At 40.1% G+C, this 25861-nt stretch overlaps 1 protein-coding gene across 3 annotated transcripts in view; it reads left to right on the top strand.

Annotated features, from left to right (window-relative positions):
• The window catches only part of PCYT1B (phosphate cytidylyltransferase 1B, choline), a 125330-nt gene that overhangs the window by 7829 nt on the left and 91640 nt on the right, over positions 1–25861 (top strand). The gene's annotated exons all lie outside the window — the stretch shown is intronic.

Raw genomic sequence — 25861 nt, 5'->3', positions numbered from 1 at the left:
AGGGTATAGAAAGTCGAAAGCCTCCCTTATCTGATAGCCTCTGTTTTCTCTGTGAAGGTGGAGGCAAAGTCATAGTGACTTGGTTCTGGTAGGTGCAGAAGTGTAATTATGGGACAACCTGGGAAGTCGGGTCCAACCCCAAAGTATTTCCTGTCCACAGGTCTCCAGGCTGGGGTAGGGGCAGTAGGAGAAGGTGGAAAGGCTGAGTGATTCCTCATGAGAGATGTGGTATTGATGAGCAGAAATGGATCTGTTCCTTTATGGCCTCTGGGGCTCCATACCAACCCCCAAATCAAGGCAGATCCAGATCTGTAGCCCCAGGGGGAACCGGACTGACCTACAGCGAAAGGGCTGGATGCTGGCAAGACAAGTAGGCTGCAGCTTAGTCTCTGCTCGCTGGAACCCACAGTCTCACTTCAACATCAGTTTTGCCATTGAATTAATTATCGTGTGAGCTTCAGCAAATCACTTCTCCTCTCTGGACCTCAATTATGTGGCCCACTGTGGTTCCAGTTTCAAGACTTTTCCAGTTCCAAGACCATGATTCTAGCTTCCATAGCCATGGAACGTGGTTCACCACAGTGTGCTCTGTTTGACCTGATGCTTATATAAAAAATCAGGGCTACCCCACTCCTAACCTCCCTTTGTTTTATCCATTTAGAGTAAAAACAGGTTGAATGATCTTATGGCAAGGCACACTGGCAAAATATGCATAACAATTGTTCACAAAATACTTTGGAACTTTATATTAACGTCGTACAAACCACTTTTGCTTTCTTCCGCTTTCTTCAGATGCTTCTGTGTTGAATCTCTTTTTAATGTGAACAATAGCCTCCTAACTTATCTACTTAATAATACTGAAGTTCAAAATACTGGGTTTTCCACATGGAAAGGTGCTCAACATCACTAATCATTAGAGAAATACAAATCAAAACTACAATGAGGTATCACCTCACACTAGTCAGAATGGTCATCCTCAAAAAATCTAGAAACAATAAGTGCTGGAGAGGGTATGGAGAAAAGGGAACCCTCCTGCACTGTTGGTGGGAATGTAAATTGATACAGCCACTATGGAGAACAGTATGGTGGTTCCTTTAAAAACTAACAATAGAATTACCACATGACCCAGCAATCCCACTACTGGGCATATACCCTGAGAAAACCATAATTCAAAAAGAGACATGTACCACAATGTTCATTGCAGCTCTACTTACAATAGCCAGGACATGGAAGCAACCTAAGTGTCCATCGACAGATGAATGGATAAAGAAGATGTGGCACATATATACAATGGAATATTACTCAGCCATAAAAAGAAACGAAACTGAGTTATTTGTAGTGAGGTGGATGGACCTAGAGTCTGTCATACAGAGTGAAGTAAGTCAGAAAGAGAAATACAAATACAGTATGCTAACACATATATATGGAATCTAAAAAAAGTGGTTCTGAAGAACCTAGGGGCAGGGCAGGAATAAAGACGCAGACGTAGAGAATAGACTTGAGGACACGGGAAGGGGGAAGGGTAAGCTGGGGCAAAGTGAGAGAGTGGCACGGACATATATACACTTCCAAATGTAAAACAGATAGCTAGTGGGAAGCAGCCGCATAGCACAGGGAGATCAGCTCAGTGCTTTGTGACCGCCTGGAAGGGTGGGATAGGGAGGGTGGGAGGGAGGGAGACGCAAGAGGGAAGAGATATGGGAACATATGTATATGTATAGCTGTTTCACTTTGTTGTACAGCAGAAACTAGCACAACATTGTAAAGCAGTTATACTCCAATAAAGATGTAAAAAAAAAATACTGCGTTCTCTGAGGTATAGCAGTATGGCATTGAACTCCGGGGGCCTTCTTTAACTGATGCTGCCCATGTAAGAATCATATTTGGGGTTCAAGACCAACAGTGGGTCAGGCTGTAGTCCTGCGACTCCTGCATCTTTTGCTGGCGCCCATACAAAGCTTCTCAGTGCTCCTTAGTGAAATAAATGTAGAAAGATTTATTCCATCTGGTCACTGGAGGCACGATGAAAAGGAGAAAGCAAGGAAGGTAGAACAAACTAAGTCATTGCAAAATAGGCCTATTTTTTTCCAGTAATTTCCCAGGTAACAGCCCCTGCCTTGCTAGGATCTGATTACGTGTTGCTGGCCTCAGACCATAGCATTATTGTTTTAACATTCCTACCTTCCTCTTTATCCCAGCATGAACCAGGTTGTGTGGGAGGCTGGGGAAGCTGACCCTGCTCGGGGATAAAGAGACAGTTTAGCACTCAGCAGTCTTGAAGACAGACTTGAAAACACAGTGATTAGAAAAGAAAGCAGCAAACCCTTGTAGTGTGCACCTGTGTAATAATGTACGGGGCCAGCCTGTGGATTCATTTTCATATCATCTCCTTCCTGACAAAGTTTTTGACTTGGCGATTTTTGTTTTCCACTCAGTAAAGGTGATTATTTTCTATTGTGCGTAGCATCTATGCATTTCTTAATTTTAAGAAGTCATTAATTGTAAGACACGCTTCCCTTTCAAAGGTGTTAAAGTGTCAGAAAATGGCCAACATGGATTTTAAGTCATTTATTGCAAGACACTTTCTAATCTCAGACATGTTCAAATGGGGGGGGAATGTACATTTTAGAATCAATGCAATGTGGTATTATTTGTAGTACTAAGAGTCTTCCAGCTATTTGAAGTCATGCACACTGAACCTGATGTCAGTGTAAAAGGATGCTGAGGGCTATTTAAACTGGCATTTAAGAAAAAGAACAACAACAATAATAATAGGTTAATAGGAGCATCATGAATGGTGTGTATGGCCCATTGGCAACCAAATGTCAGAAGCTTGCTCCTGGTACTCATGGGCTTCTGTGCTTCATCTCTAGTGGGCCTGAAATTGTAGGCACAGTCACATAATACTAAATTCTGTTACACCTCCAGATGGTTTAGTTATAAGGTCATTGTTCTGTAGTGACTTCGGGGCTAGAGGTCTCACTCACTTATTTTCCTCCATCGGCAAATGAGGGAATGGAACAACTATTTATCATGCACACTGTGTTAGGCGCTGTGCTGGCTGCTTTATATGGGTTGTCTTGGTTAACCAGGCTGCAGACGTGTAAAATAAGAATGACTATTCCCCACCTTATAAATAAGAAAACCAAGCATTAAGTAATTCCCCAAAGATCAAACACTGACTCATAAAGGTGGGATTTAAAATTCAGTTTGTCTGACTTCTAAAGCGTCCTGTTGCCACTACACACAGTTCTCCCACATAAATGAGCAAAGAACCACCTGCTCAAGCTCCCAGGTGATTCAGAAACAAGATGTGTTTGGATGGACTTTGAGAAGTGCTGTATTTAGCTCTGCCATGTTACATTTTCTGCTTTGGCACTACGAGTGGAAACAGATCAGATGTCTAAGCTCTTTGTAGTAAATTTAGAAATTCAAAATAAATATATTTGACCCACCACTTCTACTCATAGGAAGATTGTACATACGACCACCAAAGACTAGTATTAAGATGTTCTTAGCAGCATTATTCATAATAACCCCAAAGTGGAAACTACCCGAATGCCCAGCAGAAGTAGAATAAATAAATCGTAGTATAGTCACACAATGTTATGCTACCCAGCAATGAGAATGAAGAATCTACAACCACCTTCAAAAATAGGGATGAATTTCACAAACATAATATTGAATGAAAGAAGCCAGACATGAAAGAATATACACTACACCATTCCATTTCTATTAAATATTTTAAAAGTAGGCAAACTAATCTATGATGTTAGAAGTCAGGATAGTGGAAGGAGCACAGGATGGATGCTGGCAGTGGTTGGTTACTTGATCTGGATGCTATATGTGTTCAGCTTGTGAAAGTTCACTAAGTCGCACACTTAGGATATGTGCACGTTTCTGTATGTATGTTATTCTTTTTTTTAATTTTTAAATTTTATTTTTTATACAGCAGGTTCATATTAGTTATCTATTTTATACATATTAGTGTATATATGTAAATCCCAATCTCCCAATTCATCCCACCACCACCATGCCCACCGCCACTTTCCCTCCTTGGTGTCCATATGTTTGTTCTCTACATCTGTGTCTCTATTTCTGCCCTGCAAACTGGTTCATCTGTACCATTTTTCTAGGTTCCACATATATGCGTTAATATATGATATTTGTTTTATCTTTCTGACTTACTTCACTCTGTATGACAGTCTCTAGATCCAACCATGTCTCTACAAATGACCCAATTTCATTCCTTTGTATGGCTGAGTAATATTCCATTGTATATATGTACCACATCTTCTTTATCCATTTGTCTGTCAGTGGGCATTTAGGTTGCTTCCGTGACCTGGCTATTGTAAATAGTGCTGTAATGAACATTGGGGTGCATGTGTCTTTTTGAATTGTGGTTTTCTCTGGGTATATGCCCAGGAGTGGGATTGCTGGGTCATATGGTAATTCTCTTTTTAGTTTTTTAAGGAACCTCCATACTGGTCTCCATAGTGGCTGTATCAATGTACATGCCCAGCAACAGTGCAAGAGGGTTCCCTTTTCTCCACACCCTCTCCAGCATTTGTTGTTTGTAGATTTTCTGATGATGCCCATTCTAACTGATGTGAGGCGATACCTCATTGTAGTTTTGATTTGCATTTCTCTAGTAATTAGTGATCTTGGGCAGCTTTTCATGTGCTTCTTGGCCATCTGAATATCTTCCTTGGAGAAATGTCTATTTAGGTCTTCTGCCCATTTTTTGATTGGGTTGTTTGTTTTTTTAATATTGAGCTGCATGATCTGTTTATATATTTGGAGACTAATCCTTTGTCTGTTGATTCATTTGCAAATATTTTCTCCCATTATGAGGGTTGCCTTTTCATCTTGTTTGTAGTTTCCTTTGCTTTGCAAAAGCTTTTAAGTTTCTTTGGGTCCCATTTGTTTATTTTTGTTTTTATTTCCATTACTCTAGGAGGTGGGTCAAAAAAGATCTTGCTGTGATTTTGATCAAAGAGTGTTCTTCCTATGTTTTCCTCTAAGAGTTTTATAGTGTCCAGTCTTACATTTAGGTCTGTAATCCATTTTGAGTTTATTTTTGTGTATGGTGTTAGGGAGTGTTCTGATTTCATTCTTTTACATGTAGCTGTCTAGTTTTCCCAGCACCACTTATTGAAGAGGCTGTCTTTTCTGCATTGTATACTCTTATCTCCTTATCAAAAATAAGGTGACCGTAGGTGCGTGGGTTGGTCTCTTGGCTTTCTATCCTGTTCCGTTGATCTATATTTCTATTTTTCTGCCAGTACCATGCTGTCTTGATTACTGTAGCTTTGTAGTATAGTCTGAAGTCTGTGAGCCTGATTCCTCCAGCTCCGTTTTTCTTTCTCAAGATTGCTTTGGCTATTCAGGGTCTTTCATGTCTCCATGCAAATTTTAAGATTTTTTGTTCTAGTTCTGTAAAAAATGCCAGTAGTAATTTGATAGGGATTGCATTGAATCTGTAGATTGCTTTGGGTAGTAGAGTCATTTTCACAATATTGATTCTTCCAATCTGAGAACATGGTATATCTCTCCATCTGTTTGTGTCATATTTGAATTCTTTCATCAGTGTCTTACAGTTCTCTGAGTACAGGTCTTTTACCTCCTTAGGTAGGTTTATTCCTAGGTATTTTTTTGTTGTTGTTGTTGCAGTGGTGAAAGGGATTGTTTCCTTAATTTTTCTTTCTGATCTTTTGTTGTTAGTGTATAGGAATGCAAGAGATTTTTGTGCATTAATTTTGTATCCTGCAACTTTACCAAATTCATTGATTAGCTCTAGTAGTTTTCTGGTGGCATCTTTAGGATTCTCTATGTATAGTATCATGTCATCTGCAAACAGTGACAGTTTTACTTCTTCTTTTCCAATTTGTATTTCTTTTATTTCTTTTTCTTCTCTGATTGCTGTGGCTAGGACGTCGAAAACTATGTTCAATAATAGTGCTGAGTGTGGACATCCTTGTCTTGTTCCTGATCTTAGAGGAAATGCTTTCAGTTTTTCACCATTGAGAATGATGTTTGCTGTGGGTTTGTCGTATATTGCCTTTATTTTGTTGAAGTAGGTACCCTCATGCCCACTTTCTGGAGAGTTTTTATCATAAATGGGTGTTGAATTTTGTCAAAAGCTTTTTCTGCTTCTTACTGAGATGATCATATGGTTTTTATTGTTCAGCTTGTTAATATGGTGTATGACATTGATTGATTTATGTATATTGAAGAATCCTTGCATCCCTGGGTTAAATCCCACTTGATCTTGGTGTATGATCCTTGTAATGTGTTGTTGGATTTGGTTGCTAGTATTTTGTTGAGGATTTTTGCATCTATATTCATCAGTGATATTGGTCTGTAATTTTCTTTTTCTGTAGTATCTTTGTCTGGTTTTGGTATCAAGGTGATGGTGGCCTCATAGAATGAGTTTGGAGTGTTCCTTCCTCTGCAATTTTTTGGAAGAGTTTGAGAGGAGTGGGTGTTAACTCTTCTCTAAATGTTTGATAGAATTCACCTGTGAAGCCATCTGGTCCTGGACTTTTTGTTTGTTGGCAGATTTTTAATCACAGTTTCAATTTCATTACTTGTGATCAGTCTGTTGATATTTTCTATTTCTTCCTGGTTCAGTCTTGGAAGGTTATACCTTTCTAAGAATTTGTCCATTTCTTCCAGGTTGTCCATTTTATTGGCATAGAGTTGCTTGTAGTAGTCTCTTAGGATGCTTTGTATTTCTGCGGTGTCCGTTGTAACTTCTCCTTTTTCATTTCTAACTTTATTGATTTGCATCCTCTCCCTCTTTTTCTTGATGAGTCTGGCTAAAGGTTTATCAGTGTTGTTTATCTTCTCAAAGAACCAGCTTTTAGTTTTATTGATCTTTGCTATTGTTTTCTTTGTTTCTATTGCATTTATTTCTGCTCTGATCTTTATGATTTCTTTCCTTCTACTAACTTTGGGCTTTGTTTGTTCTTCTTTCTTTAGTTCCTTTAGGTGTAAGGTTAGATTGTTTGAGATTTTTCTTGTTTCTTGAGGTAGGCTTGTATTGCTATAAAATTCCCTCTTAGAATTGTTTTTGTTTCATCCCATAGGTTTTGGATTGCTGTGTTTTTGTTGTCATTTGTCTCTAGGTATTTTTTGAATTCCTGTTTGATTTCTTCAGTGATCTATTGGTTATTTAGTAACGTATTGTTTAGCCTCTATGTGTTTGTGTATTTTTGTTTTTTTCCCTGTAATTGATTTCTAATCTCATAGCATTGTGGTGGAAAAAGATGCTTGATATGATTTCAGTTTTATTAAATCTACCGAGGCTTGATTTGTGACCCAAGATGTGATCTATCCTGGAGAATGTTCTGTGTGCAGTTGAGAAGAAAGTGTAATCTACTGTTTTTGGTTGGAATGTCCTATAAATATCAATTAAATCTATGTAGTCTATTGTGTCATTTAAAGCTTGTGTTTCCTTATTAATTTTCTGTTTGGATGATTTGTCCATTTGTATAAGTGAGGTGTTAAAGTCCCTCACTATTATTGTGTTGCTGTCTATTTCCTCTTTTATAGCTGCTAGAAGTTGCCTTATGGATTGAGGTACTTCTATGTTGGGTGCATATATATTTATAATTGTTATATCTTCTTGGATTGATCCCTTGATCATTATGTAGTGTGCTTCCTTGTCTCTTGTAACATTCTTTATTTTAAAGTCTATTTTATCTGATATGAGAATTGCTACTCCAGCTTTCTTTTGATTTCCATTTGCATGGAATAACTTTTTCCATCCCCTCACTTTCAGTCTGTATGTGTTCCTAGGTCTGAAGTGGGTCTCTTGTAGACAGCATATATATGGGTCTTGTTTTTGTATCCATTCAGCAATCCTGTGTCTTTCGGTTGGACTATTTAATCCATTCACGTTTAAGGTAATTATCAATATGTATGTTCCTATGACCATTTTCTTAATTGTTTTGGGTTTGTTTTTGTAGGTCCTTTTCTTCTCTTGTGTTTCCCACTTAGAGAAGTTCCTTTAACATTTGTTGTAGACCTGGTTTGGTAGTACTGAATTCTCTTAGCTTTTGCTTGTGTGTAACACTTTTGATTTCTCCGTTGAATCTGAATGAGATCCTTGCTGGGTAGAGTAATCTTGGTTGTAGGTTCTTCCCTTTCATCACTTTAAATATATTGTGCCAGAGGGAGGGGGGAAGATGGCGGAAGAGTAAGACAGGTAGATCATTTCTGTTTGTTTGTTCTTTAATTCTTCTAGGTCTTTGTTAAACATTTCTTGCATCCTCTTGATCTTTGCCTCCGTTCTTTTTCTGAGGTCCTGGATCATTTTCACTATCATTATTCTGAATTCTTTTTCTGGAAGGTTGCCTATCTCCACTTCATTTAGTTGTTTTTTGGGGGTTTTATCTTGTTCCTTCATTTGGTACATAGCCCTCTGCCTTTTCATTTTGTCTATCTTTCTGTGAATCTGTATGTATGTTATTATTTAAGATTAAGTTTAAAGATCACTGTAATAGGGAGAGAGTATGCTCCACCACAGATTTCCCATTTGCAAACAATTCTGGTGATCTAATAGGTAAAACTCTAGGGAAGAGTATCAGATCCTACATACAGTTACAGCTCGTGGCTGCTCACAGAGCTTCAATGTGCTCAGTCCTTCCAGGCGTCAGTATACCCAACCCCAAAGAGAATGTAGGTAAGCCCTTGAACTAAACTTGCCTTATTTCTAGGACCAGTCCAGCCCTAGTCAGGCAATCTGTGAATTAAAATCCATGGTACCCAATCTATGTGTGTTATCTAACAGTGGCCTGGCTTCATGGTTTGTAGGCTCAGAAGGAAGTGGATGGAATTGGTTAGCTAGCAAGGGCGCCTCAGGATAATCCTGCAAATTGCAGAAAAGCTGACCCTGAGCCGTCCTACCAGGTTTTTAAAGGGAAGGAAAATGAAGAGCCGTGGTTAAAGCAATTAGAATTCTCCCTATATCTGCCTATCTCCATATGCAATCTGATTAAGTTAATCTACTTTACCCTACAGTCTTCCAGGATGTTACCTCGAAAAACAACATTTAGAGAGTCAATAGAGGAAGGGCCATGGAAAGAAGACAGAGAGGTATTTCTCAAAAAGGTGGGAGATCAGGGTCCTAGAGCAAAGCAATCACCTCGTTGGCAGGTACACTTACACAGGTTTTCCATATATGTATTTTTTTTTAATTAAAGAAGTCATCCAGTTTGCAGAACCAGTCTTCTTTGGAACATCTTTCTTTGGAAAATCTTTCTTCATTGGAAGATCTTTAGTGGCTCAGAAAAAAAGGGTTTTATTATTGAAATAGAATCTAGCAAATACCTCAAGCTGAGACATGTTAGAAATATCTGTACTTCCATCCAACTGTATAGCAAACCTCCCACACTGCATAATTTGTTCTAATGCTTGTTTTTTCCAGTCTTCAGCAATGTTTTCTATATGTCTTCCAAATATATTTGCTGACAAAGGAATGCATTTTTGTTTGACATCAAGTTTTTTCTACACATTAGAGCAGCCAGTTTTACTGTGACTTGAAGAGCAGGTGTTTCTGCAATGAGACTTTTGGTTTTTCTCTATTGAATTGTAGCAACTTGAAAAAGGCTTCTAAACATTTATCATTACATGGAACGTTATTTTGTGAAGTACAGGATTGAGTATCACATCTTGAAATGTTGCTGAAAAAAATCAAAGAGATTTGTCTGCATGTTCTGAATGCTTCATTTTTAAGTATCATGGTAATTACAATAGCTTCATACCATCATTAGCTAATATCTCAAGGTACAATATATGCTCCAGGTGAAGTTTAATGCTAATAGTACATATTTCAAATAGTCTTCTTTGCGATCATTTTCGATTCAGCTGTCTTTTTGTCAAATCTAATGAGGCCGTCATTGCTCACACCTGATAATGTGGCTGGTGCAGAACTTATACAAAGAGTAGAAGGGTCAGCTTGGCCACTTTTTTGGTGTTAGTTTGTGCTTATGGTATCTTTACTTTCCTATTTCATTGCAGGAAATGTTTTAAGCCACCTGCTGATCTTGTGAGCATTGGTTTAGTTAAAACTAGGTAATATAATCCACAAAGGCACTCATATAGGCCCAGGTGAACTGTATTTTACTGCAATAAGCCGAAAGTAAATGAAAATATCAGGGGACCCAGGCCACCCTTCTCTATTGTAACGACTTGCATTCTTCCTTTGGAACACCTTGTAGACTTTATGTTGACAGGGATGGGGCACCAGGGTAATTTTGGAAATTATAGCTGGTTGTTAGTAATCCTTCCTTTCTTGTTTTTTTTTTTTTTTTTTTTTTTTGCGGTATGCGGGCCTCTCAGTGTTGTGGCCTCTCCCGTTGCGGAGCACAGGCTCCGGACGCGCAGGCCCAGCGGCCATGGCTCACAGGCCCAGCCGCTCCGCGGCACGTGGGATCTTCCCGGACCGGGCACAAACCCGTGTTCCCTGCGTCGGCAGGCGGACTCTCAACCACTGCGCCACCAGGGAAGCCCCCTTTCTTGTTTTTTAACATGAAAAAATAAATTTAAACACAAGTGTTGCTCTCTAATGGATTGTTCTGCGCATCCCACGTTAGAAAACCCTGGTCTCCATATTTTAAATCTTGCCCTTGGATCCATCCATGAGTGAGAGAATTGCATTCTCAGACTGCGTGTTTGACCCCTTGTAGAAATGCTTTTTTGAACTGCTTTTTGGTTCTGGGGCTCTGCCTTACAGGGAGGGTGCTACAGAGACAAACATAAAAAACAGGATTGTCTTTATCAGGAGGATGTCATTGAATATGTTGGTGTCGCTATGGCATCACCCAACATGCCCCTTATAAAGGCGCCATGGGAGGAATTTCAATAAAAACTTGGCATCAGGAAATGCTGTGCTTCTCCTCAGTATCTCTTTTGGGTTTTGCCTAAAGAGAATATTAACTTTGTCTTCCTCTTTGCTTTGACTGATGGGAACTTAAAGCCATTTTTGTGCCCTGCCCCCTGAAATGTAGAGGACCATGATAGATATTCCTGTGTGCTCATTTCACCCTGGGCCTTTTTTCAAAGCCCCTGTTTCCATCCTCACCCACACGTTGCAACTATTATTTTAAATGTCCATTATTTTATTTTATTTTTTATTTTTTATGATGGCTTTTATTGTTAAATTATCTTTATCTTTCTTTGTTTCTTTTTTTTAAAAAAAATTTCTTGGCCACACTGCATGGCATGCGGAATCTTAGTTTCCCGACCAGGGATCACATCCACACCCCTGCAGTGGAAGCATGGAGTCTTAACCACTGGACCACCAGGGAAGTCCCAACTTTCATTTTTTTAAAAGTCACCTCAAGTCCTATAAGGAAGGAGATGGAGATGAATAAGAAATAAGATTATTATTGGTACTCATTGTAAACGCCTTGAGCTCAATTACCTAAGAAAAATTGATTTAGTGCATGGAATTTTTATCTCTAGGTAAAGGTGATTATTTTCTATTGTGCGTAGCATCTATGCATTTCTTAATTTTAAGAAGTCATTAATTGTAAGACACGCTTCCCTTTCAAAGGTGTTAATGTGTCAAAAATGGCCAACATGGATTTTAAGTCATTTATTGCAAGACACTTTCTAATCTCAGACATGTTCAAATGGGGGGGAGAATGTACATTTTAGAATCAATGCAATGTGGTATTATTTGTAGTACTAAGAGTCTTCCAGCTATTTGAAATCCACTGCTGTGGGGTTTGGAAGGTGGGCATGTGGGGGGAGTTACGAATTATCGATGATCAGTGTTTTAAGGGTATAATAAAATTCATAATAAAATTCTGATCCCTGATCGCTGGAAGGGCAGTCATTACTAGCCTGACCTAGATGTGGGTGTTTACACATTGTTTTAAAAAATGGAATTCTTGTGAGGAGACTCTAGATAAAGTTGGAAAATGTGTTTTTTTTTAAGATATTTAAGATAGTTTTTAGACTACTATTGTTTTGCTTTTAACTAACTTCAAAATACTTATTCTCGGGGGCTTCCCTGGTGGCGCAGTGGTTGAGAGTCCGCCTGCCGATGCAGGGGACACGGGTCCGTGCCCCGGTCCGGGAGGATCCCACATGCCGCGGAGTGGCTGGGCCCGTGAGCCATGGCCGCTGAGCCTGCACGTCCGGAGCCCGTGCTCCGCAACGGGAGAGGCCACAACAGTGAGAGGCCCGCGTACCGCAAAAAAACAAAAAAAACCCAAAAAAACTTATTCTCAACAATAGAAGAATGAGTAAAGGACAGATTATTCTCAGAGGAAACTACAAATGACTAATAAACATTTGAAAAGTGTTCACTCTTTCTTGTAATCAAAATAATTCAAATTGAAACAGCGTGATGCCATTTTAAAAAAAATTTATTTTTACTTATTTATTTGTGACTGCGTTGGGTGTTTGTTGCTGCGCGCAGGCTTTCTCTAGTTGCGGCAAGCGGGGGCTACTCTTCGTTGCAGTGTACGGGCTTCTCACTGCGGTGGCTTCTCTTGTTGTGGAGCATGGGCTCTAGGCGCACAGGCTTCAATAGTTGTGGCACACGGGCTCAGTAGTTGTGGCTCACGGGCTCTAGAGCACAGGCTCAGTAGTTGTGGCGCACGGGCTTAGTTGCTCCGTGGCATGTGGGATCTTCCCCGACCAGGGCTCAAACCCGTATCCCCTGCATTGGCAGGTGGATTCTTAACCACTGAGCCACCAGGGAAGCCCGTGATGCCATTTTTGATCTATAAAATTGACAAAGATAATACTCAATGCCAGTGATATGGCAGCAAGATAGATGCCTTCATACACTGTTATGTGAGTATAAGTGATGCAGCTTTTGGAGAAGGTAATTTGCCCATATATGTTAAAGTGTTCTTTAAATATTCATCTTTAAAATGTTCATACCCCTGATCTAAGTAATTCAACTCCTATCCTAAGGAAATAATCAGAGGTTCAAAATTATGTCTAGAAAGTTATTTCTGTTAGTAAAATATAAGCAACTTAATATTCAACAACAGAGAAATACTTAAAGAAATTATGGTTTTTCTATTGGTGGAACATTTTATAGCTATTAAAATTAGTGAGAGTTCTATGGGAAATATCTGTACCTTCTGCTCATTTTGCTATGAACCTAAAACTGCTTTCAAAAATAGTCTATTAAAAAAATGAAGTTGAATACTATTTAAATGATATGATAAAATAATCATAATGTATTGAGTGAAAAAAACTGTCCATGCAGTAAGATTCCAAAGTTGTTAAAATGTATATATAACCTATCAGAAAGCTTGAAAAAGAAGTGTAGAAAATGTTAACAATGATTGTATTTGGCAAGCAGAATTCTTACAAGTTTTGCCTTCCTCTCTTTATTTTCTCAAGTTCCTAGTAGTATATATCATGATGATAAGAAAACTTATGGAACATTGATAAGTGTATTTATTTTTTTATTATGTGAGTTTAATCTTTATCAATAATCTTCATCCATAATTATTCTCTCTCTAGTTCTTTTATCAATAATCATTCTCTCTCCAGTGACTTTAAATTCCCCCATTCAACACATATTTATTGAGGACATTTTATACACCAGGTACTGCCTTAGGAAGTAGGGATATAGTAGTGAATAGAGCAGACTTAGACCCTGTTTCTTGGAGTTTCCATAGTAGTTGGGGGAGACAGGCCATAAATATACATTGTTTCCTCATCTGCCCACCAGGACCTCTCTTCAACCTGCACTCACCCCCTTAGCTGAATTAATGAATCTAGTCTAGTGGTTTTAAATAGCGTTTATATTCTGATTGCTTCTTTTTTTTTTTTTTTTTTTTTTTTTTGCGGTACGCGGGCCTCTCACTGTTGTGGCCTCTCCCGTTGCGGAGCACAGGCTCCGGACGCGCAGGCTCAGCGGCCATGGCTCACGGGCCCAGCCACTCCGCAGCACGTGGGATTCTCCCAGACCGGGGCACAAACCCGTGTCCCCTGCATCGGCAGGTGGACTCTCAACCACTGCGCCACCAGGGAAGCCCTCTGATTGCTTCTTAACCTGTATTGCTAGCTTAGTATTCTCTCCCAGACTCCAGACTTTTACAACCAACTGCCTACCTGACATCTCCACTTGGAGATCTAATAGGCATGTCAAATCAAATGTGTGAAATTTTATTTACTTCTTCCAGTTTTACTGAGATATACTTGACATATAGCACTATAAGTTTAAGGTGTACAGCATAATGATTTGACTTACATAAGTTATGAAATGATAATCACAATAGGTTTAGTGAACATTTGTCATCTCCTATAGATAGATACAAAATTAAAGAAATAGAAAAAAATTTTTTCCTTGTGTTGAGAACTCCTAGAATTTACTCTCCTAACTTTCATATATAACATACAGCAGTGTTAATTATATTTATCATGTTGTACATTACATCCCTAATACTTATCTTATAACTGGAAGTTTGTACCTTTTGACTCCCTTCATCCAATTTCCCCCTCCACCACTGCTGGTAACAGCAAATCTGATCTCTTTTTCTATGAGTTTGTTTATTTGTTTTTGAAGGATAATTGACCTACAACACTATGTTCCTGTTACACAATGTAGTGATTTGATATCTCTGTACATTTTAGAATGATCACCACTGTCTAGTTATGATATGTCAACATAGAAAGATATTGCAGTTATTAACTATATTCCCCACACTGTACATTTTATATCCATGACTCATTTATTTTGCAACTGGAAGTTTGTACCTCTTAATCTCCCTCACCTATTTCTTTCCTCCCCTCACACCCATCTCCTTTGGCAACCACCTGTTTGTTCTGTGTATCTATAACTCTGTTTTGTTATGTTTGTTCATTTCTTTTTAAAATTCCATATATAAGTGAAATCATACAGTATTTGTCTTCCCCTGTCTGACTTATTTCACTTAGCATAAAACCTTCTAGATCCATCCATGTTGTCGCAGATGGCGAGATTTCATTCTTTTTTATGACTGAGTAATATTCCATTGTGTACGCACACGTGTGTGTATGTATACACATATATGTGTATATATGTATACACACATATATTTATATTATATATATTTACTTGTATACATACATACCACATCTTCTTTATCCATTCATCTATTGATGGTCCCTTAGGTTGCTTATGTATCTTGGCTATTGTAAATAAGGCTGCAATGAACATAGGGGTCCGTATATCTTTTCTAATTAGTTTTTGTTTTCTTTGAATATATACCCAGAAGTGGACCTGCTGGATCATATAGTAGTTCTATTTTTAATTTTTTGAGGAACCCCCATACTGTTTTCCATAGTGGCTACACCAACTTACATTCCCACCAACAGTGCACAAGCATTCCCTTTTCTCCACATTTTTGCCAACATATGTTATTTCTTTTTCTTTTTGATGATAGCCATTCTGACAAGTGTAAGGTGATGTCTCATTGTGGTTTTGATTTGCATTTCCTTGATGATTAGTGATGTCGAGCATCTTTTTATGTGCCTGTTGACCATCTGAATGTCTTCTTTGGAAAAATGTCTATTCAGATCCTCTGCCCATTTTTTAACTGGGTTGTTTGTTCTCTTGATGTTGAGTTGTATGAGTTCTTTGTGTATTTTGGATATTAACCTCTTATTTGATATATCATTTGCAAATATCTTCTCCCATTCAGTAGGTGATCTTTTCATTTTGTTGATAGTTTCCCTCACTGTGCAAAAGCTGTTTAGTGTGATGTTGTCCCATTTGTTTATTTTTGCTTTTGTTTCCCTTGCCTGAGAAGACATACCCCCCCTCCAAATACTACTAAGATCAATGTCGAAGAGTGTACTGCCTGTGTCTTCTAGTACAAGTCTTATGGTTTCAGGTCTTATATTTAAGATTTTAATCCATTTTGAATTTATTTTTCTGTATGGTATGAGAGAGTAGTCCAGTTTGATTCTTTTGCATGTAGCTGTCCAGTTTTCCCAATACCGTTTATTAAAGATGTTGTCTTTTCCCCATTGTATATTCTTGCCTCATTTGTTGTAGATTAAACAAATCTATATAAACGTGTAGGTTCAAAAATGGAATTGTTGATCTCCCCATCCTGTCCCTCCCACCCTCAAACCTATGCTTCCAGTGTCCTACGCTTCCAGTGTCCTCCGCATCGTAGGGAATGGCAACGCCATCTTTCCAGTTCTGCAGGCCAGTAACTTTGGCGTTATCCTGTCTCCTCTCATTCTTTCACATGCTACATCCAATCAATTCCAAATTTTATTTATTGAGAATCTATCCAGAATCTGACCACTTCTTACCACTTATACTGCCATCCCTCACCCTGGCCCCAGCCTCCATCTACTCTTGCCTGGTTATGATACCAAATGTCTCAGGGGTTTTCTTGCTTTTACCTTTGACGACTTGTAGTTTGTGCTCAATATAGCAGCCAGGTGGTCCTGTTAAAACTAAGTAGATCATATCACTCTCTGTTCAAAATTTGCTAATGGTTCCCATCTCCTCAGAGTGAAAGCCAGTCTTTATAGCATCCTAAAAACCCCACAGCACTGGGTGCCTTCCATTGCCTTCCTTCAGCCTCACCTCTCTGGCTGTATTTCCTACTACTTTTCTTTTTTGCTCACTTCCTCCAGGCATACTGTCCTTGTTATTCCTGGTAGAAGCCAGGCATGCTTCTGCCTCAGGGCGTTTGCACTTGCTGTTTTCTCTACCTGGAGTGTTCTTTTACCACATGGCTCAGTTGATCCTTTATATATTTACACCTATATCAACTTCCTTAACTATCCTATTTACAGTTATACCCCCTAACTCCCTTTCTCCCTTCGTTGCTTTATTTTTTTCCTATAACACTTATCTCCTTTTAACATGCTACACATTTTACAATCTTTTTTTGTTGTTTATCATCTTTAAGCATCACAAGGGCAGGATTTTTTCTTTTCTTTCTTTTTTTTTCTGTTTTGTTCCCGTATGTATCCTCAGAACCTAAAATAATGCCTGGAATACAGCAAGAACTCAAGTAGTGTTTGTTGGAAAAATAAATGATGGGTGGATACTATGAAGACAATTTATTTTTTTATTATTATTTTAAAAATTTATTTATTTTAGGCTGCGCTGGGTCTTCATTGCTGCGTGCCGGCTTTCTCAAGTTGCGGCGAGCGGGGGCTACTCTTCGTTGCAGTGCGCTGGCTTCTCATTGTGATAGCTTCTCTTGTTGCAGAGCGTGGGCTGTAGGCGCGCGGGCTTCAGTAGTTGTGGCACGTGAGCTCAGTAGTTGTGGCTCACGGGCTTAGTTGCTACACAGCGTGTGGGATCTTCCCAGACCAGGGCTCGAACCTGTGTCCCCTGCGTGGCAGGCGGATTCTTAACCACAGTGCCACCAGGGAAGCCTGAAGACAACTTAAATGGTTTTTAAAAGCTCAAATGAGTTTTAAATGTTCCACATACCTGGGAATAATGTCATTTAACAGTGAGTTTATGGATAATACTTGTTATTTTTTAAAGTACTCATTTCCTGTTAAATAGCTTTTCCCCCTTATATTCAAGACACTTGATCCTTGGTTAAATTTCTTGCATCTCTCAATTCACAGGGTAGGAAATATTTCTTTAAATTTATTTTTAAATTAGACACATTGTATGAATGTGTTCTCATGGTAAAATGTAAACAAAATAAGAGATATATACAGAGTAAACAATGAAAACATTCTTTTGTCTTTTCTCATGATGCTATCTTCTTCCCCAGAGGTAACTCCAGTTAAAAATTTGTTGTGTATTTTTCTAGGCCAGTGCTGTCCAACAGAACTTTCTGTGATGATTGGAATGTTCTATATCTGTGATAATACAGTAGCCACTAGCCACACGTGGTTATTGAGCACATATGGTCACCTTATCTTTGATAAAGGAGGCAGGAATGTACAGTGGAGAAAGGACAGTCTCTTCAATAAGTGGTGCTGGGAAAACTGGATAGGGACATGTAAAAGTATGAGATTAGATCACTCCCTAACACCATACACAAAAATAAGCTCAAAATGGATTAAAGACCTAAATGTAAGGCCAGACACTATCAAACTCTTAGAGGAAAACATAGGCAGAACACTCTATGACATAAATCACAGCAAGATCCTTTTTGACCCACCTCCTAGAGAAATGGAAATAAAGACAAAAATAAACACATGGGACCTAATGAAACTTCAAAGCTTTTGCACAGCAAAGGAAACCATAAACAAGACCAAAAGACAACCCTCAGAATGGGAGAAAATATTTGCAAATGAAGCAACTGACAAAGGATTAATCTCCAAAATTTATAAGCAGCTCATGCAGCTCAATAACAAAAAAACAAACAACCCAATCCAAAAATGGGCAGAAGACCTAAATAGACATTTCTCCACAGAAGATATACAGACTGCCAACAAACACCTGAAAGGATGCTCAACATCTTTACTCATTAGAGAAATGCAAATCAAAACTACAATGAGATATCATCTCACACCAGTCAGAATGGCCATCATCAAAAAATCTAGAAACAATAAACGCTGGAGAGGGTGTGGAAAAAAGGGAACACTCTTGCACTGCTGGTGGGAATGTGGAATTGGTACAGCCGCTATGGAGAACGGTATGGAGGTTCCTGAAAAAACTACAAATAGAACTACCATATGACCCAGCAATCCCACTACTGGGCATATACCCTGAGAAAACCATAATTCAAAAAGAGACATGTACCAAAATGTTCATAGCAGCCCTATTTACAATAGCCCGGAGATGGAAACAACCTAAGTGTCCATCATCGGATGAATGGATAAAGAAGATGTGGCACATATATACAATGGAATATTACTTAGCCATAAAAAGAAATGAAATTGAGCTATTTGTAATGAGGTGGATAGACCTAGAGTCTGTCATACAGAGTGAAGTAAGTCAGAAAGAGAAAGACAAATACTGTATGCTAACACATATATATGGAATTTAAGAAAAAAAAATGTCATGAAGAACATAGGGGTAAGACAGGAATAAAGACACAGACCTACTAGAGAATGGACTTGAGGATATGGGGAGGGGGAAGGGTAAGCTGTGACAAAGTGAAAGAGCGGCATGGACATATATACACTACCAAACGTAAGGTAGATAGCTAGTGGGAAGCAGCCGCATAGCACAGGGAGATCAGCTCGGTGCTTTGTGACCGCCTGGAGGGGTGGGATAGGGAGGGTGGGAGGGAGACGCAAAAGGGAGGGGATATGGAAACATATGTATATGTATAACTGATTAAATTTGTTATAAGGCAAAAAATTAAAAAAAAAAAGAAGAAATGTGGCTAGTGGGACTGAGAAACTGACTTGTTTTATATAAATTTAATCAATCATAACTTGAATTTAAATTGCTACATACAGTTAATGCTAGGCATTGGACAGCACAGTTCTAAACTGTTTCTACAAATTGCTACATACAGTTAATGCTAGGCATTGGACAGCACAGTTCTAAACTGTTTCTACACAATTACCTAGTTCTCTCTCTCTTTAACCATAAATGACATCATACTATATAACATGTATACATAGTAGACATATTGTTTTGTGACTTGCTTTTTGCATTGAACAAAATGTCTTCGAAATCGTTCCCTGTCTGTGCAGATGTATCTGTCTTGCTGTTTTTAATGGTGCCTATTACTTCATAATAGGTGCATACCACACTTAGCTAAATGAAAAATGGATATTTCTTGGTGCTGAGCCGTGTACTGGGTCTCCTTTTCCTCTGCTCCACTGGCATCTGTCGAGGCTTTGCACCAGCTGCCTGATCTGAGATTCTGCGTCGTCAATAACACAGTCCAAGACTCCAGTGATTCATATGTGTTGGGCCTCTGGTCAACTCAACTCTAAGATCTACTTTTTCTTTCCTCTCTATTTTCAAAAGACTAATATTCTGATGCCAAATAAAATCAGGCCTTAAAAAAATATATTCAGTGACGGGTAAATACAGACCTGACAGCATGAGACTGAGGGAAGAGTTTTGTGCCATCTTTTTGTGTTTCTGATTTTGCAGTTCTAAAGCTGGCCCGTCCTGAAGCAAAAGCCCTCCATGGGAGAAGTAGATTCTTTCCAAAGTCCTGCTCTTGTCTCTTGCATATCCTGACTAAAATGTTCTGTCGTAAAAGTCTTTCCAACTGGAAGACATTCTTGAGACAGTTATGGCTTTTTTTTTTTTCAGCACTGTATTTTTTTTTTTTTTTGCGGTACGCGGGCCTCTCACTGTTGTGGCCTCTCCCGTTGCGGAGCACAGGCTCCGGACGCGCAGGCTCAGCGGCCATGGCTCACGGGCCCAGCCGCTCCGCGGCATGTGGGATCTTCCCAGACCAGGGCACAAACCTGCGTCCCCTGCATCGGCAGGCAGACTCTCAACCATTGCGCCACCAGGGAAGCCCTGTGGCTTCATTAACCATGGGTAATTCACTTTTCAGTTGATTTCTGTGCTTCTAACATGCCTCATCACCATTTGCTAGCTAAATTTATTGAGCCTGGCATCAGACTATTATAGGTAGTGTATCAGTCAAGTCCTTGTCGAGACATAGACGGCTTTCTCTAAAGGGGAAATTTGAAGAGAGGTTAACAAAGGGACCATTTACAAAGGCATGGGCAGAGTTTAAGGAAACCTCAAGGCATAGTATGGTACCTGAGGCCTAGGGACACTTGGGGGTTGCCACCCCTAGGCATGAAGGGGCGGGGGGAGAATGTGGTTACCAGAACCTCGTGGAGCTGTGGCTTCCTATCAGGGAGGATGCCAGGGAGATGAGTATCCTGAGCTCATTCTTGTCCTATCCTCAAGCGTTTTGCATGCTTCCCATGGACCCAACCCAACTGGAAGCGGGAAGGCAAGGGAACTCATTGGTGCAGTCCATACAGAAAGCCATACAGAGAGGAGTAGAGAAGGGGAGGAAAAAGTAGATTCTGGAGAGGCAGAAGGAAGATATTAATCACACATATGTCATTTCATTTACTCCTCACAGCAGCTTCATGAGATAGATCATTTTATTATCGTCCTTTCATAGATGAGGATACTGAAGGTTAGAGAGGTTAAGAACCAGCAGTTTTCTAAAACTCAAATTTAGAAAATTAAGTGGCTGGAGCTTCCCTGGTGGCACAGTAGTTAAGAATCCGCCTGCCAATGCAGGGGACATGGGTTCCAGCCCTGGTCTGGGAAGATCCCACATGCCACGGAGCAACTAAGCCCATGTGCCACAACTACTGAGCCTGCGCACCTAGAGCCTGTGCTCTGCAACAAGACAAACCACCGCAATGAGAAGGCTGCGCACTGCAACGAAGGGTAGCTCCCACTCGCTGCAACTAGAGAAAGCCTGCACGCAGCAACGAAGACCCAACGTAGCCAAAAACAAATAAGTAAATATTTAAAAAATTATTTAAAAAAATCAAATGGCCATTAATTTATGGAAGTAGGATTTGAACTCAGGCCTGTCTGACTGGAGAGCCTCACTGTAGTTAAAAAGAGCTTAGCTTTGGGGCTTTGCTGGTGGTGCAGTGGTTAAGAATCCTCCTGTCAATGCAGGGGACATGGGTTAGAGCCTGGTCCGGGAGGATCCTACATGCCATGGAGCAACTAAGCCCGTGTGCCACAACTACTGAGCCCATATGCTGTAACTACTGAAGCCCGCATGCCTAGAGCCCATGCTCTGCAACAAGAGAAGCCACCACGATGCAAAGCCCGTGTGCCACAACTAGAGAAAGCCCATGCGCAGCAACAAAGGCCCAACTCAGCCATAAATAAATAAATAACTTAGCTAAAACAAGCAACTCTGCAGTTGGCCTGTCACCATCAGCAGTACTATGCTAAGTTCTGATTGGTTGATTAGCTTGCTGTCTGATTGATGCAGTCGTCAGTCAGGGATGCCTATTGCCTAAGTAGAGGTTCTGCCGACCATTTTTGCACTCAAGTCATGTTTGTATTGTATATTTTATATAGTGCCTAATACCTTTTGTTTTAAGTAAATTTTTGACAATGTCCAGTTGAACATATTCTGCAAATGAAATGCCCAGTATCTAATCTTCCCCCTTTAAAAGCTCAATGGGTATATGGCTTTGGTATGGTACTACCATGTCATTTACATAACCAGAACTTGCGTGACAAATAGGCAACATGTTCACATGCAATGACTGGGAGTTGTGAAATCTTAAATTAGGTAGAAAGAAGTTTTATTGCAGTCCAGCCCCAAGTCTGTGGCCTGGCAAGGGCTTTGTACATGTGAGGTCCAGGGCTCTGGGCCAGGGCTTTTTTTTGGCTGTGCCCTGTAGCATGTGGGATCTTAGTTCCCCAACTAAGGATCGAACCTGTGCCTCCTGCACTGGGAGCGTGGAGTCTTAACCACTGGACCACCAGGGAAGTCCCGGCCAGGGCTTCTTAACCCTTTAAAATCCTCACTCTCTTCTAGTAAACATAAAAATTTCATGGGCCTCTCTATCCCCAAATTTGGAATATGGCTTCCTTGGGGGGCATAATCTATCCTTTGATGGTCTCTACCAGTCAAGAGGCTTAATTTCTATGACTTGTAGGTTGAAAAGGGTAGAGTTTTTTCCCCATATATAAAATTACTAAAAATTGAATATGCCTTTTTAAACTAATACCTCCTCCCATTCTAAACAGGCCACCTTTTCCTTTGAGGATTGCTGCCCCAGAGCCAATTCTGTTTTTCCCTTTCTTATTTCCTTCCCCGATTTATCCACCCTACAAACATCTAGCATCATATGAAACACATAGCATGTGCTGGTAAACACTCGACTATGTGATCTGGTGATTTGGAGTCTTAAGTTGAGGCTTGTTTATATGTAAGTCATCTGACCTACTTCACTAAGTCTGAGTAAAAATATGGTCCCATGCTTTTGTTTTTTCAATTAATTGTTTGCCCCCCTCACTTTTCTAATTAGCAGGAAGTGCAGTATCTGCTTTTTGAGGCCCCTTTATCCTAATTGTCTAGGAATCCTAGCGTGTCCTCAGTTCAAAGGAAGCCAAAAAGGTAGCTGAGTCTGAGGGATCTACCACTGCTGTTGCTTCTTGCTGCCACTTGGTGTCACTATTGAAGACAGGTCCTTTACAGTTCAGTGGAGGCAGTACCTGCCTCGCAGAGTTGTGGTATAAATTAAATGAGCTAATACATTTGATAGCATATAGACGGATACATGGCGCTAAGTAGGCACTTAAAGATTTTTACGTTATGTTATTGGGCCTTAGTTTTATGTCTTATGTAGGGTCTAGATGAGAGGATCCCTGCAACCATTCCAGCTCTGGCAAATGGTGAGGAATAGATGAGGGCCTGGGTCCCCTGCAGGCTGGTATAGAGCCTGGAGGCCAGGTTGGACCAGTGCCTGTCCCTCTCTGGAGCCTCTGGCTCTCTTAATCCCATTGCCCTGAGGTTGGTCTGCCCTTTGTAGGTGGAGGAGACAACTTGGTAGCATAGAATTCCTTCTAAATCAAATGATTTGCTCTGGCTCAGAGGAGGAGGAGTACTGGGATGTTTAGGCTGAAAAAATACTGTCTCTGATCACAGGGCTGGTTGATGGTAGCTGGGCCTTAACCAAAGTCTTCCTGAATGCAGGGCTTGAATCTCAGCTCAGGAAGTATTCTGCCTCATTTGGAAGGCTGTGACTCATTTATTTTTACATTCTCCCCATTTTAAGCACAATGCTTTGTACATAACAAGAAATACCCCTTCTCCATGTCAACTGCTGTTAATGATACAGACTCACAAGGACACTTAGGAATACTCTCTGCTTTCCATGTCTTTGCTTCTCCCATTTTCCTCCTTCTAGGCCACAATAATTAAGAACAAAATGCACAGTGCATATAAACCTTTTTTCACCTTTGAGTAACTACTGTTGCTTTACAACTTTAATTACCAGATTTCACACCCTCTAGAATACAGCTTTCTTGGAAAATGGCAACACCTTATAACTTTAATAAAGTTTGTGACTAGCACATAAAAGATCTCCAGTTAGTAATTTATTTCAGATCATGTGAAAAAGAGTCACTGTCCACATAGATTAAAGGTTAATCAGTCATTAATATAAGCTCACCCCATCTGCCAATTCATTTACCTATTTGGGTTGTGTCCTAAAAGTTCAATCAAGAGTCAGTTTGCTTGTTTCAATGGGGAACTACACAATAGATATAATTATCATAATAGATAGTACTATATATTATGACATATAATAATGAATGCTAATAGAAGCACTAAAAATTGCTCCAAGTCATTGAGTACCGGCTACTTTACATACATGATCCCTATTTTTCCCAACAACCCTACAAGATAGGTACCGATTTTACAGATAAAACTGAGTTTCAACTAAGTTGAGGAGCTTCCTTTCAAGAACACACAAAGTCAGATACATTTCTTGCCCCAAAGGCAGCCCCTGCTAAAGAGGCAGTGACAGGCCACCCATGACCTTCCATGCCACTCCTCCTCCCTTCACCAGCTACAGCCGGTGGGCCCCAGGTGGCACCTGACTCAGTGCCAGCCAATCCTGGTTGTGGCCTGGTTTGAAAAGATGAGCTTGGCCAACCTGATCTTCCTTTAGGAATTTGAATTGGGAAACATGGAAAGAAGCAGAAAGTTGGTAGGAATGAATGAAGCTTGGGAAGGGAGGCTGAGGAAGCTGTAATGGGCCATATTCAAGCCGAAGTTTATCGGGGAGGAGAAGGCAGAGACTTTAACGCAGTAGAGGGACATAGAGTAATCAGAGCGGGAGCAGCCAGGTTGATGCAGAGCGCTCTGGGGCTAATCCGCTGCCCCTTTCCTCCTTTTATCCCCACAGTTTCTTTGCCAGGGTAGCCATAAAATAATCCTTCATCCCTTGAGCTACGTTTAGTATCAGTTCCTTTCTTTTTTAAAAAAAATTATTTATTTTTAAATTTCTTTCTTCTACCTTCTACTTATTTTATTTTATTTTTATTTTTTGGCCATGCCACACAGCATGTGGGATCTTAGTTCCCCAACCAGGGATTGAATCCGTGCCCCCTGCATTGGAAGGGTGGAGTCTTAACCCCTGGACCGCCAGGGAAGTCCCTAGTATCAGTTCCTTTCAACTAGGAGAGCCAAATTAGAAAACACAGTCTTTAAGTGCTGGAAAGAGAATTTGAACCCCCATTTTGTGGCTACAGAGCCTCTCCTCTTCTGACTGCCCCTGCACCCCTTTGCTACATCACAAACACTGCTCTAGCCCATCACGACCCACGAGGTCACCTTACAGTATGTCAAAGAGAACCAATAACAGACTCAAATTTCCAGAATCCATGTCTCAAGTCTTAGTTTGCTTTCAGAGTCCTGAATGGGAGGGCGGGGCTTAAGAAAGTCTCAGGCAACTGGGAGGTCTCCAAAGAACTCTGGGGCAGGACTCCAGCTCCCAGGGTGGAAGATGCTACAGTGGGGAGAGGGTGGGCACAGGGCAGGATGGCTTCTTGGCAGGGCAGAGGAGAATGGGGGCTACTGCAGGATAGGGACTGGTCTTATCCGTGCTTCTATCCCTAGTTCTAAGATAGTGCTTGTCATATATTTGAATGAGTGAATGAGTCAATGAGTAAATGAATGGCAGAAGTGGGCCACAGCCCCCTGTCACATATGTGGATCGTTCTTCAGTCGAGTCTTCCCAAGTTAAGGAACACCTGTGTCTATCTCTAAGAAATAATTCATGCAGCAATACGAGTATGTCTGCAACAGTATGTTCACAGTGACTCGTCACCTTCAGCTTTAAAAATATTAAAGATGATGTAGCGATGACCACGGTAAGGACATGGTTCAAAGACTACAAATAGACTCGGGATTGCATTTGCCCTGTTTACAAAAATACTGCTTGCTTTGTCTTCCTCTGTCTAGAGAGAGTGAGGTTT

The sequence above is a fragment of the Mesoplodon mirus genome, assembly GCF_964341445.2.
Source record: "Mesoplodon mirus genome assembly, chromosome: X".
NCBI classification, from domain to species: Eukaryota; Metazoa; Chordata; class Mammalia; order Artiodactyla; family Ziphiidae; genus Mesoplodon; species Mesoplodon mirus.
This window is presented reverse-complemented; position numbering and strand designations above follow the sequence as displayed.